Source organism: Diuraphis noxia, unplaced genomic scaffold, assembly GCF_037042655.1.
Source record: "Diuraphis noxia isolate RWA-SAM2 unplaced genomic scaffold, SU_Dnox_SAM2 contig0003, whole genome shotgun sequence".
In the NCBI taxonomy this organism is placed as follows: domain Eukaryota; kingdom Metazoa; phylum Arthropoda; class Insecta; order Hemiptera; family Aphididae; genus Diuraphis; species Diuraphis noxia.
In genome coordinates this window covers 16273468-16289417 of record NW_028301713.1, presented here as the reverse complement: position 1 = coordinate 16289417, position 15950 = coordinate 16273468, and the positions used below count along the sequence as shown (strand labels likewise).

Sequence of the window (15950 nt, the reverse complement as noted above, 5' to 3'; positions counted from 1 at the left end):
ACTGAAATTACAGCTGAACAAAATTGTTTATTTTGGGGCTATAGAATAATCATACCAACCAAATTTCGTAAGTCAATTCTAACTGAACTGCATTCTTGTCATATTGGCATGTCGAATATGAAAAGCATTGCGTGTTCGTATTTCTGGTGGCCTGGTATAGATAAAGAAATTTAGGATATGTCCCGAAACTCCAATGAATGCATAAATGCAAGACCTAACCCTCCTAGTCAGTACTAACTCCGTGGAAATGGCCACAAAGACAATGGACGAGAGTGCATTGCGATTTCTTAGGTCCGTACAAAAACAAAACATCTTAATTATTTTCGATGCAACCACAAAATGGTTAGAAGTTTTTCAAGTAAATTCGATGACAGCATAAACGGTCATAACAAAACTGTCAGAGTTAATTGCACGTTTTGGCATTCCCAGAACAATAACAACTGACAATGCAAAATGTTTTAATGGCGATGAATTCCGGTCATATTGCAAAACACTAGGTATCAGGCATTTGACAGGGGTACCTTTCCACCCAGCCTCAAATGGATTTGCCGAATCTGGAGTAAAAATAGTTAAGCAATTTTTTAATAAATGTTCAACATCATTACACCATTTGAATAAATTTTTATTTATGCATAGAAATACTGTACACTCAACCATAAATGAAACGCCAGCAAAACTTATGTTTGGCCGCTCAACACGTACTATTTTTGATTTATTAATCCCAAATACGAATGAAGTAGTTATTAATAACCAAATTACACAAATAAAAAATTCCGGAAAAAAGAAATATTAATGTAAAAGAGGGTGATTTGGAATTAGTTAAGGATTATCGAAATAAAAATGAAAATTGGCAAAAAGGAAAAATAACAGAAAACATTAGTCAAAACAATCATAAAATCATACTAGACGAGGGTTCAGAATGGATAAGACACACTGATCAGATATGGCCACACAACCAAATAAACAACTCACTTTCCCATGCAACCAGCATGATAGATTTACCCAATACTGATTCTACTAAATCTGAACCACCAACACATAATATCGCATCGATTGATACATAAACTTCTAGACCCTCCAGGATAAGAAAGACCCCTCAACGTTATTCTCCTTCTGATTATAAATAATGAATTATGCATTTGCAGATAATAATAATAATTATTATTCAATGTTATAGATTAGTTTGAAATACATAATAAATTATTAGAATACATTGTAAATTTAAATCATAAATAAAAAAAAAATTTAGAATTGTATAATATTAAAATATTTTTATAACAAATCAAATTTCACTTATAAGGAAATAGGTGTTACGTATTAAATAATGTTTATGTATATATATATATGGTGGGGGGTTGTCCTACCATACGCGACGTATGTGTCTCGCACGACATTTAGTTTATGTATGTTGTTTCTACAATAAACACGTCGTAATCATTCATACCTATATACTGTAGTTATACTGAATAACATTTAATTGCTGCATTTATATTAATGCAACTATTCAACATCAATAAACTACTAACTACCTAGTAAAAGATACGTACAATGAAATATATTGCTTTTTTTTATAAGTTGTTACAGTGACGCGGTAGGAATTTGGTTTGGATAGGTAGGTATAGTATTATTTGGTTAAGCGGATTCATAACATAATATGGTTAGGTTTTATTAGTATACATATTTAATATTTCGTAAATACATAACAAGATAACTATTATAACATAGACATGTTTTGGTCACGAAAGAACTCGCAACAAAAGAAGTTAGTAAAATGTATTTATATATACATTTCTAACGATAAATATATTTCCAGATCTTTAGTAAATTTAATGACCAAAATAATTTATCTTTAAAATCAATTAAACAATAGACGATGATTATTAATATGTGTTATATATATTTTTAAAAATAACGTAATATAAATAAATCACTTATTAGTTTGTTAATTAAATAATCTTACCCTTAAATTCGCAAAACTTCATTAAAAAACCTATAAAATTTTAAAATTTTCCAAATAACAATATGCTCGAGTAACATAAACATTCAGTTTATTTAATGAGTCATCAATCTTTATAATGAATCAATTGCATAGGGCAACTATATCTTGTTTGAAGAACAAAAGACTTGTTAAATAATAAAAGTGGTTGTTATATAATGTTTTCAATCCGATATTAAACTATAATTTAAGAATAAAAATAACACATAATATTTCAACCTTTTGATTGTTATAATCATGTAGAATATCATACAAATCAATTAATAATTACAAAACGTACTAGAACAATAATCTAAAAACAAAATAATAAATTTGTATTAGCCATTATTATATTAATTACTTACTACAAATTACTACTATTTAATAATTATTACATACTAAAAAACTATTAATTTCAACCATATCAGTTAGATAATTTTATATACGTTATTCTACCTTTTAACAACTATAGTATAACAATTCATCTGCATTATTATGTACCGGAATTAGTTTATAATATGAATGTGATGTACAGAAGATTTTTATGTTTCCTCTAAAATTAATGAAATGTCTGTTTTTAAAAAAAAATCCGTAAATATACAATTTTTACAATTTTATTATATTCTATACAAATAAAATATAATTATGGCATACATTTTATTTTTATTTAAGGTTATTATAATATAGTTATGTTTGATTTCAGTTTATAAATTAGTTCTAGGAAATTTGTAATTCAATGCGGATAAACATAAAAACAATCAAAAATAATCAAAATAAAATCATTATATTGTATCAAAAAATATTCCATACTTCGTCCGCACGTAACATCACCTGAAGTAGGTGGTATAGTAACTGCAATTGCAATAACTATAACTGTGATCGTTATTAAACTGTGCATTTTGATTTAATATAATAAAATAATGTGAACATCTAACAATGATTAAAATAAAATAATGTTTCTCGATGTCTTTTATAAGCGACTTTCACCTAGTTCATAATCCCCCCCCCCCCCAGCATAAATAAAATAATGCTCACAATAAATAATTCATTTTTTGTTTGTCATAAAAAGTAATGATATTTTTCTTTATTCGTTGGTTAATACTATATTTATATATCAACACCTGTGTAAATGAGGTGTATTTTCCTAGAATACAATACATGTTACAACTTCTCACAACGACTAACAGTGGAGTGCAGTTTGAGAGTTGAGACTAAATTGAGATACACCTTTTATCGGTTGTACATGGCTGCCTTTATTTTTTTATCGTAATATCTAGTCTTGTAAAAAATACTTTTGAAAAAGTATTAAAATACTTATACTAGTAATAAAATAAAATAGTATTGAAAATACTTTTAAAATACTATTATAAAATTGTATTTTACGAATACTCACTACAAATACAACTATTTTTATTTAAATTATATACTATATATAATGTTCGGGTCATTTTCTGAAAGCATGTTAATATAAGCAATTCCTTCCATTTCATAATCTGTACTTAATTATATAACATGCATCTTTTATGTATAGGTACTTAATATATTATGTTACTACTTACCATAGATTTTAACAATTTGAAAAAAAAAAAATTAGATGCAAAAGCAAGTTCAGGTATCTTATTCTTATTGATACAATTAAATTACAAAAAAAAAAAAAAATAAATAAAAAGTGGTATTAACCAAATGTATTGGATTTTTTTAAAATCCAATACAGAAACCAAAATGGAGTGTCCATGCTCATGATATTGTTAAATATGAAATTAGATTTTTGTTAAGACTTACAGATTAAGCCAATTTAATATTATTTTTATTGATGTCAAATTGTTGTCAAAAATAATTCATAAAACGAACCATGTGGTATTTAAATACAAGTATTTATATTATGTTAAAATACTTTTAAAAAGTATTCAGAACACTTAATAAATATTGTATTTAGAATATCAAAAAATTCTTCAAAAAGTAATTTAATACTTGTATTTGAATACTTAACAAGACTGGTAATGTATATCTTGTACTTATAATTAGATAATTTTGGACGAAAATTATTCTCTGTATTGGTGGGACATTCCGATATCGCAATCGCTCTTTTAGTTCTATGTGGCATCCTCTCTCATGGTTAAATAATTATTTGTGAGGATAAAAACTATCTAACTATTGTTGCTTATCATATAATCGCTAGTAATATTAATGGTTAATATCGTTAATGACTTATATTAATGTTCATGCCTTATAATAAAATGTATATACCTACTTCGAATGACTGACTGAGGTGGGTTGTTAGGTACATAATGAATCTGATTTCATTGATTTGGAATTTATTTTATAAGTATCTTCATTTATTTTTTCTTGGAAATAACAACAATATAATCAGCATAGTATAACATATCCTAGATGACTGACTATCTCCACTCAGAATCGTTTTTCGTATACAATGATATTATATCATTGAATTCCAATTTAATACCATCCATTACATTAATCCATTTGTAAACTAATTTATAGCAGAGTGACATATTTTTTATTATGAATACTTCTTGAAATTATAATAACATAATTTTCCATCTATAATTTTTTGCTTTATCGAAAAACTTGAAAACTTAATACGAGCTACCTCGGTTCTTCCAATAGAAAATCAAAAAATTAAGAAAACGTGACTATTTTATTTTTAATATTAATTATTTATGATATTGAATTTGTTTTATTTTTAAAAATTCGTTAACACCACAAAAATCTGCAATTTAGTATTTGAAATTGAAAAAAAAATGATATGTTTTTTTTGCAAAGTGTTCCCATTATCCGTATGTTATATATTGTAGTACAGTGTATTCAAAATCATAAAAATACAAATATTAATTTACACGTTTTATAGTATTATAGGTACTTATTCAAATATACATTCAACCTTAACATGTATGTTATTAGATTATTTTTAGAGCTGTAGTAACTTTTGTTTGAAGCCAATAAAAACTAATATAGGTAATACGATTTACTTCAAAAAAAAAAAAATTAAAACTATTTCATCGCTAATAATAGTTTTCGATGTAAAATAATAGAATAAATACCAACACTTCCCCTATGATTGCTACTTGAAATTATAATAACATAATATTTTAGATAAATAATTTTTTGTTGGGTCAAAAACTGAAAAACACAACACAAGTTTCCGCAATTCTTATAACAAAATCAAAAAACTAATGAAACATATCGGTATTATATGATATGTTAATATACGATGTTATACTATTTTTATATTTCTTTTTGATATCAAACCGTCAATATTCTAACTTTGAAATGTTAGAATTACTAATTGGACAGCGCGATTCAAAAATTGATTATTGGAATTCATACAATTATTAAGAGGAAATTTGAATTAAGTCTCAAAAGAGTAATATTATCGAGTCCATGTATTCAATGTATTGTATAGAAATACTAACATAAATATATTTATGAAAATTTAAATTATTTAGTTGATATTAAACGTTTTGATAAAAATCAATTTTTTCAATACCTTATATTCTCGTAGGCCACATCTACAATGTCGATTGTACATCTGTTAAATGTAACAACGGACACAGAGCGGCATATTTAATTTGCAATACCTATTGTTTAAACAGTTGATATTGTATTACTACCTATATTGTTTTTCAGTCGTTGATTTTATTCTTTAAAACATTTAAAAATATTCTAACCTATACCAAATTTTTATTATGAGATCTTCTTGAAATTGTAATGACATAATTATCCATCTATAATGCGTTTTGCTTGATCAAAAATCGTAAAAACATAACACAAGGTCCTGCAATTCTTATAGTATAAAATCAAAATATTAAAAATAAATGTATAATTCTCACAAATTTGGCGAAGTAATGATTTGCAGTAGGTATCTTATTTTGTATTGATATACAAACTACAAAACTTAACGTAAAACAAAAATGTTCTTTTACTTATAATACCTAAAATCTAATTTTTTTTCTGTTGTAAATATTTTTGTTTCGTTACCTGTGTTTAAACTTTTTGTTCTGAATTAAATTTATGTTTGGTAACAAATCGTAACCACCTAACCACAATATGCTAAACAATTGGTTAAAAGCATTGGTTTTCCATTGAAATATGTATCTACCCTTCCCCAAAAAAATTTTCTCAAATTATTTAGAAATTAAAATAATTATTTGATGTCTAAATGCAAATTAATTTATAATTAAAAAATAATACATTTGTGTGGTATAGTTCGGCCAGCGAATAAAGGCAAGTGACCGTCGCTTGCAGTTCAATTTATTTAACAAAGTGGTCCCATAATACATAATATAATATCTTATTTATTGAATTTACAGTGTATTAAGTTTATACAAAATCGTGAAAATTACAATATTAATTTACAAGTTTCACAGTACCTAGTATTTATTCAAATATAAAATGATAAAAACAGTTTCGAATAAAAAATATTCTAACCTATACCATCAATTTTAGATTCCGAGCGGAGCGATATTACAATAAAGTGTTTTTTTATTTATTAATTTACTTTTTTGTGTCTTTGTACACGATAAGTGTTCGAAATAATGCTTTGATTTTAAACTTCAGTAGCTTTTCAGGTTAGAAAGTGAATCTAGTTGGTGCATTGGGGAGATTAATATTTTTAATTCCCAGTCGTTTTCATAAGCATCGGGAAAAACAGAGAAAAAAATTAAGTTGTAATTTCGAGTTTTTTTATTTTTATAAATGACAGTTCAAAAATATTAAAAATATATAGTACATTTACCGAAAAGTAAAAGTCAAATTAAATGTTTATCAGTTTATGACAATGAGAATTACAACATTGGATATTCACTCAATTTCTCGTGTACCGATATCCTTATTTTAATGTTATTCAAAAATGAACAACTTTAGAAACCTGAATTTATTTTATTAATTCCTATACTTGATAAAATTATTAAAATATTTCAACAATTTTTAAGTTATTTGTTGACATTTGAAATTTTTCGTTTATTTAGTATTTTATTCTATAAATTTCAATAAAATATTATTCAATGGGTCAAGAAACTTGAACATTTAATGCGAAATTCCCCATAATAGCAGTTGAAAAATTATTAAAAATACATATGAACGTTTTTTATTTTTTATTTATAACCATTTAAAGTTCAAATTTTGACAGAATGTATTGAATTGAAAATTTACAAATTCTTTATTATAAATTGTATAGCTAAGTATTGAAAATTCAAAACAAGTTTCGACGTAAATAATTAATTCTGCTGCAAAAGAAATCTAAAAACCGTAAAAACACCGTTTCATTTTGTAGTTATTTTAAGTTCAAATTCGGATGAAGTTACATATTACACAATCAAGAATTACAATTTTAGTTATAGTTGTAATTCAAAAATATTATTCAAGGGTACTATATATTTAGTATCTCGAGTATATTTTTCGTATTTATTCAAACGTGTTTCATAACAAGTTTAAAATTCACATAGCTATTGTTATATTTACACTAAGTTCATTAATTGTACAAACTCCTAAACAACGTCTTCACTGAACCCTCTTCGTGCAACAAACCCACAGGCACGTCAATGACAGACAAACGACATAGTGACACCACTTACTCAACAAAAGAATTTCATAAAATTAGATGTGCATTTGAACCATCTATAATATTAAAATTGCTGGGGATGGTGTGTAGCAAAAATAATTATCCAGAATAATTAATATTATTGCAAAAGATAGTTAGTTCTTAGTGCTTAGAAACGTAAAATAAAACTTTTAATATTTTACCATATAATTAATAGTCAATATATAAAAGTATAGCCTGCGCTGATGAAAATAAGAAGAAATAAAACTGTAACACGTACTAGTCCCTTTAATAATAATTGGGAGATTGGACACCCTGTGTGGGTTCCGTAGTGAATAAGAGGATTAGGCAAGGTAAAAATAATCAACCAATATATCACTATCACGAGCTTAATATTTCACACAAATTTAAATAATAATACAAATATAGTATTGTATGCGCCCTGAGTAGGGGCAACCCGAAGGACCACTCGGGGCACGCCCGAGAACTGAAAACACCTGTTTTGAGCTAATGTCACCACTAACGCCGATTAGTTGCAAGGGTAGGCAACTATAAGTGCCCTCTCCTGAGAATGTCCAGGGTAGGCAACTTTACACACGCTGAAGGTGGCCAGGAACGGGGGCCAACTGAGATCGGAATTAGGATGGTACAAGTTAATTATGGGGAGGGGGTCTCTGTGATCGGGTCGGTATGGTGCAATGACCACCGAGCTCACAAAAAAACCAGGGAAAATACTTAAACTAATCTTAAAATTAATGAGGTCTTGATGTGGTTGGATTTCAACGACGTTGGTCTGGACGGCCTGGGCGGCCTCTCACACAACGTTTTGTTGCTGGTGGACTTACGCTCTGAAGTATCTCGACGGTTGACGTGACCGGCGAAGATATTGACAACGTCGGTTGGACTGTGTGTATTGGGTACAGGTTCACACCGACAACCGAGTTGTCGGATTGTAGTGTTTAGCCATAATTTATGCTTTAAAAAGATTCCATATTTACTTACAGGGTATTCCATTTACCATTGTTACAGATTGTGATAGTTTAAGATTAATGTTAAACAAAAAAGATATTTGTCCTAGAATAATGCGTTGGGCATTGTATTTACAAGATCATAATTATACAATAGTTCATCGCTCTAATAAGCAAATGTTTCATGTTGATGCCCTTAGTAGAATTCAAAATATACTCGTGTTAGAGGCAAACACCTTTGAGCAAACACTATTATCGATTAAGCAATCTACTGATCCATAGATAGTAAGCATTCGTATAAAGTTAGAAAATTCAGATATACCGTTTTATGAATTACGTAACGGCTTAGTATACCGTACGGTGGGAAAAAAAATTACTTTTTTATGTACCTACCAAGTGAATTAATTGATAATGTTATTAGAACCTGTCATGACAACATGGGCCATGTCGATGCTGATAAAGTAGTTGAGCTTATTCAAAATTTATATTGGTTTCCCAATATGAAAGAGAAAGTCAAGTTATATATATCAAAGTGTTTAAAATTTTTTTCTTTTACACCAAATAGTGGTAAAACTGAAGGATTTCTATACCCTATTCTTAAAGGAGACCTTCCTTTTAATACCATTCACATATATCATTTAGGCCCGTTTGAAAAGGCACCTCGTGGATACAAATACATATTTTTAGTAACTGATACGTTTACTAAATTTGTGAAATTATTCCCTACTAAAACTACTAAATTTTTAGTTGTTACAGTCGACCTATTAGGATTATCTCAGATAGAGGTTGTGCTTTTACTTCAGCTTTATTTAAAGATTTTTATGAATGAAAATAACATTCAACTTATTCATATTGTTACGGGTACACTTAGGGCCAATGGGCAAGCTGAGAGGGTGAACCGTACAATTATCCCTTCCATATGATAGCCAAACTAGCACCAACCATATCACATTAGGAAAAAACCTTAATTGACATTGAATATGTAGTGAACAATACTGTTAACCGTTCTACCAATCAAGCACCTGCAATGTTATTATACGGTTTTAAACAATTAGGTAGACCTAATGATGAAATTAAAATGTACTTAGACTCTTGTATACAAAGTATTGATAGGGATTTAGTTAAACTAAGACAAGAAGCTAATCAAATAAATAAAGTTCAATTACAGAACAAAACTAATCATGATAAAAAACATAAACAACCAACAAATTACATTGAAGGGGATTTAGTATTAATTAGAAACTATTATGTAACTATTGGGGCTAATAAAAAACTAATACCTAAATTTAAAGGTCCTTATTTAGTCAAAAAAATCTTACCCAATGATAGATTTGTAATTACTGACATACCAGGTTTTAGGAATTATTTCTATAGGAAATTTCTATAAGGATCTGGCAAACTGGTCATGATTGTTGATAACGCGAATCACTGTTTGTTACTGTAATATTGTAAAAATATAGTATGTTAACACTTCTATGGTTATTCAGGTATGATTTTTTTCTCTAATCATTATTTTATTTAAGACCATTATGTTATGCACTTATGAATTTATTATGTTATTAAGATGTTATGCATTTATGAATCTATTATGTTATTAAGATGTTATATGCACTTATGAATTTATTATGTCATTTCTGATCATTATGTTATGTACTTTATTTTTTATTATTAAAATATGTTGTCTATGGTTGAGGGCAACCCTCAGAATGGACGAGTTCTACAAGTTTCACATCGAATAAATACCAACAATTCCCCTATGATTACTACTTGAAATTGTAATAACATAATATTTTCGACAACTAATTTTTTGCTGGGTCAAAAAACTTGAAAACACAATATATTATATGTCAATTTACAATGTTATACAATGTTTATTTTTATTTTATATTTCTTTTTTATATCAAACCGTCAATATTCTAATTTTGAAATGTTAGAATTACTAAGTGGATAGCGCGATTCAAAAATTGATCATCGGAATTCATACAATTTAAGAGGAAATTTGAATTTAGTCTCTAAAGAGTAATATTATCGAGACCTTGTATTCAATGTGTTGTATAGAAATACTAACATAAACATATTTATGAAAATTTAAATTATTTAGTTGATATTCAACGTTTTGATAAAAATCAATTTTTTCAATACCTTATATTCTCGTAGGCCACGTCTACAATGTCGATTGTACATCTGTATTTAATGTAACAACGGACACAGAGTGGCATATTTAATTTGCAATACGTATTATTTAAACAGTTGATATTGTAATACTATATTGTTTTTCAGTCGTTGAGTTTCATCTTTAAAACATTTAAAAATATTCTAACCTGTAACAAAAAAAATTGTTATTGTTATTTATATTATGAGACCTTCTTGAAACTATAATAACATATTTATCCATCAGCTATAATGTTTTGCTTGATCAAAAATCTTGAAAACTTAATACAAGGTACTGCAATTCTAAAAATAGAAAATCAAAATATTAAGATAAATTTATAATTCTCACAAATTTTGCAAACTAAAGATGTTTAGTAGGCATCTTTTTTCGTATTGGTATACAAACTATACAAAACTTAACGTAATAAAAAATGTCCAATTACTTATAATACCTAAAATCAAATTTTTTTTTTTTGATTTTAAATATTTTTGTTTATTTGTGTTTTAACTTTTTCGTTCAGAATTAAATTTATGTTTGGTAACAAATTATTACCAACCACAAAAGGTATGCCAAACAACGTAGCATCGGTTTTCCATTGAAATATGTATATACCATTACCCAATAAAAATATGTTCTCAGATTATTTAGAATTTAAAATAATCATTCAATTAGATGTTAATCGTTTTTTTAACACACACACCCCCCCCCCCCCATCCACCAAATAATTGAAAATTTTTGAATTTGTATGGTATAGTTCTGCCAGCGAATAAGGCAAGTGACCGTCGCTTGCAGTTAAATTTATTTAACAAAGAGGTCCTATAAAATATATATAATATTATTTATTGAAGTAGCGAGTGTATTAATTTTATTCAAAATCATAAAAATTACAATATCAATTTACAAGTTTCACAGTAAAATTTATTCAAATATAAAATAATAAAATATAAATAAATATTATAATAACATAATTATCTATATAGATATAATGTTTTACTTGATCAAAAATCTTGAAAACAAAATACAAGGCCTAATGCCTAATACCAAATCATACCTTATAATTAATTGTATATATCTACTTTGAATGACTGAATGGGTTGTTGGGTACATAATTTATCTGATTTCATTAATTTGGAATTTATTTTATAAATATCTTCATTTTTTTTTCTTTTAAATAACAACAAAACAATCAACATGGTATAACATAATATTCTAGACTGACAAATCGTCTCGATTTTTCGTAAACAAAAATGTCCTTTTAATTATAATACCTTGAATATAATTTTTTTGTTTTTGAATAATAATTGTTTTTTTTCTACGCCATATTCTCCTTGGCCACGTATGTAATTTCGATTTCTGTTAATAGTACGTACAGAACCACTGTGGCTTGTATAATTTACATACGAATTATTTACTATTTAGATCCTATGACTTTTAGTCGTTAATTTTTTTTGTGATTTAAAACGAATGAAAATTTATCACAACGTTACTCACAAACTCACAAGTTCCTTTTAAAATATTTGAAAAATAATTTTACTCAAATTGAATTAATATAACCCTGATAGTTAGTATACTTAACGCTGAAACATACAATATACAAATATTACAATTTTTATAATATTACATGTCTTGTCTGAAAAATGGTTAATCCATATATTAATATAGGAAATGCACGTAAAGTGCATATAAGTATAATAGTGGCAAGGATATGTCGATCAGAATATTAACATTCCGTTACAAACACAAAGCAAAACCGACTGTCACGCGAACGATGCACTTTTCAAAACTACGCAAAAAAATATTTACGTGTCAAAAACGAAGGATATATTGAACTATATTAAAATTAAAGGACGGCTAGGTAAATATCATTAAAGTACTTCACTTAACTTGGTCGTTCTACGAAACTATTATATAATAATATTGTTGATATGACTTTTAAATTTTAATACCTAAATTCATATTAAATTTCTTTATTTTTTTTTTTATGATGTGATAGTTATTTATAGACATAATATTATGTTTGTATTTTTTTCATATATATATATATATATATTTATATATACTTATTTAATACCAGAACAATTACTGAGTAATTAAAAAAAAAAATTTGTTTTTCGAAATTATATTATTATTATAATAAAAACATAGTGAGGAAAATTCGTTAAACGAAGAAAAATTTACCCTAGGAAATTTATTTTCCTTAAAAGTTTATATTATGGTTTTTTTTTTTTTTTATTATATTATCAGCAAAGTTGTTTTATATTGCTATTAATTAATTAATGTATTATGTTATGTTATTATGTAATAAGTATTTATTTTTAATATCTAGTACGCGTTTATTACAAACACAATATAATATAATAATATTATAGTATTTTTATTTGTTTATGTGTATTGTATACCTATAATATAGGTCCTATATACACATATATATTATATTCGTGTCAATTTATGAATGATTTGTAAAAAAATAAAATATATTATAATGCAATTTATAAATTTAAGTACCGACGTCGCCCAAGTGGTATCACTAAAAATCAGAGAAGTAATGCTCACGCTGTTACTGTCCATGTTTCGATATTGTCACGTGGAAATGACTTATTTAACGTAAAGGTAAAAGTAGTAAGAGAATAAAACTTTTTTTAAGAAACAGAACCGGACAAGAAAGATTAATAGGACTAGCCGTTATGGTAAGTGTAAACTACTCGTTTAAATTTTGATTTTGAGACATAAAATTTCTTAAAAAAAAAATATCTGCTGAATAATTTACAGTAAAAAAGGAGGCTCTCATTTGAAAAAAAAAATTTTCTGTCACCACAGGACACTACTTAAGTGATAGAAAAATTGTCAAGAATTTTAAAATATGAACATTGAGTATATTTAATGATTCCAAATATCAGATAACATCAGCTTTTGAATAACTTCATTATTAAAGAAAAAAAAAGAGTGAGCAAGCTTGGTGAATCACCCTGTATATGTGTAATGTGTATACATAAAAGTTCCATATATATTTATATATATATACTATAATATTTTCTTCAAAAAAATAAATAAATAAATACCCAATTATAACAATAAATATAACCAATAATTCATACAATTATTTTCAAAATTAATTGTTACTTTTAATTTCTATTACTTTCTAAAGATAAAAAAAAAAAATTCAGAAAATTAATAATATTCAAATTTCACAACTTGAAAATGTAAACATCATGAATTTCTATCTCAAATTGTCTCGGTCCGATGAATGTAGGTATGTTGCTTTGTTTAAGTTCATCAGCTCTTTTAGTTTCTCTTCCTCCCTTCTTTGATTTATTTATAGGTGGATCAAACAATATACAAGTAATAAGAATATGACCTGTACCAAAGCAATCCACATAATTACTTTTGCATTGATATTTTTATCTTCATCATGTAGTAAGACATCAAATCCTTCAATGTTTAAATGTTTTGAATTCGTTTTAGACCGAAAGTTCTGCTCACTTTGTAAACTACCACGACGGTGCGTAAAAATGTTCCCGAAATTGAGAAAAAAATCAATAATGCTTATAGCAACTATCAAACCAATTATACAAACGATAACAGCTAATTACCTTTATTTCAACTACTATCTAATACTGTTATGCATTAAAACAAAATCATGAAAATATAATATAATATTTTATATAATTCGAAATTGTGTGTGCTTCTCGTATCAATAGTATATTATACGTATTATACTATAGTACTATACCTTCTATCGTAACCATAACTGTTTTGTTGGCGGAATCGAATGAGTTGTACGCATGGCATGTATAAATGCCTGAATCTGATGTATTGGTACGGAAAAGGACCAACTGATTCTCTAAGAAAATAAATAAAATCATGCATAGTATGTATAGATGTATAGTAATAATTATGAAAGTTGATTTCATCATTTTTAATTGCATAATTTAAAAGAATCAATATGATGATGTTTTGGGCAGTTACTAGTTACACTCGCTTGTACCGATCATTTGTCTCTGCTCATTGTATTGTATTAATTCCCCGCCTTTGTATCAGTCCACGGTGGGTATTGGATAACCTTCCACTGAACAAGGAATTTTCAGGTCCGAGTTGACTTCGACCATTGTTGAAGTCAAAATATTATTAATTCGTACCCACTGATGTGCTGCATTTAAAAAAATATTCAATTGAGATCAGTTAAAGTTTAAATGCAATCATACATGTACGTTCTTAATGTTGGTATGATTATTATTATTATTTTATTATTATAATTTACATATAAAAATTGATTTTTAAACAATTAGCATTGTAGAATAAAAACTGACGAATCAAACAATTGCATGAAATATATAGTATTATCTAAATAATAATGAAATACCAAATACAGTAAGACAAATTAATACTAATACTGATTTGCTTTTAATACATAAATTGCAATGTATTATTTATTTTTATATGATTTTTATTATAGATTGAAAAAATAATACCACAATAAACTTAAATTACTCTTTGCTGGTGATAATATAGTTTAGTATATTCATCAATAATTTCACACTATATCTTCTTAAATTAAAAAATAAAAATTCAAAGAGGTAACAATTCATAATTCAGTAAAATTTGTAAAAAAAAAAATACCTACTGTAATATTATGTGGTTTTTTTTTGTAATTTTAATAGTATTCAAGTTCTTGTGAGACTAGGTGAACCATTATGTGTTTTCCACATACATTAATAAGTAATAATTGCGAAAGCAATAATGTGTGACATAAGCTCATAACTATAATTTAGTTGTTGTAAGAAATATTATCTTGTGAAATAAATATTTTCTTATAGACTGCATGTTAAAAAAAAAAACAATTTTTTTTGAAACCAATTTATTCATGGTAAGTAGGTACCTACTTCTGATAAACAATCAGTAGAAAATGTATTCGAAAATTATTATTAACTGATATTCCTAATTATATATACACTTTAATTATTACTTAATTTTTCCGAATTAACGTTTTGTGACAGTTCATTGATCAATAAAAATATTACTATTGGTAAAATTCTCAACGGATCCAAACGATCGATCATTTTTCTGAAAAAAAAAATTAAAAATATATATCTTGTTAATATTTTAAATAACATGCAATTGTATATAGTTTTGATTTAGCTATTTAAAATGTTTGATAAAATGGAAAGCATTCATATTTTAGATTTTGTGAACAAATTTTGACAAATGTAAATAATTTTGTATTTTAGATTTTAATTTTACATAATTTACACAATGTAATAATACCTTAGTTACTAAATCCTCAATAATATGAATTTT

The 15950-nt window shown here is 26.4% G+C and overlaps 1 long non-coding RNA gene and 1 pseudogene across 3 annotated transcripts in view; both read right to left on the bottom strand.

Annotated features, from left to right (window-relative positions):
- Nucleotides 1-2288, bottom strand: part of LOC149056821 (uncharacterized) — a 39011-nt gene extending 36723 nt beyond the window's left edge. For 2 of the 3 annotated variants that reach the window (XR_016190983.1, XR_016190982.1), the window contains exons 1-2: nt 2277-2288; nt 1961-1990 (exon numbers count right to left, since the gene is read on the bottom strand). This is a non-coding gene — a long non-coding RNA (uncharacterized LOC149056821). The remainder of the gene's footprint in view (nt 1-1960; nt 1991-2276) is intronic. The other variant, XR_016190981.1, reaches the window with a different exon arrangement.
- Nucleotides 2289-13872: 11584 nt separating this feature from the next.
- Nucleotides 13873-15712, bottom strand: LOC149056820 (vascular endothelial growth factor receptor 3-like; annotated as a pseudogene).
- Between the last annotated feature and the right edge of the window lie 238 nt (nt 15713-15950).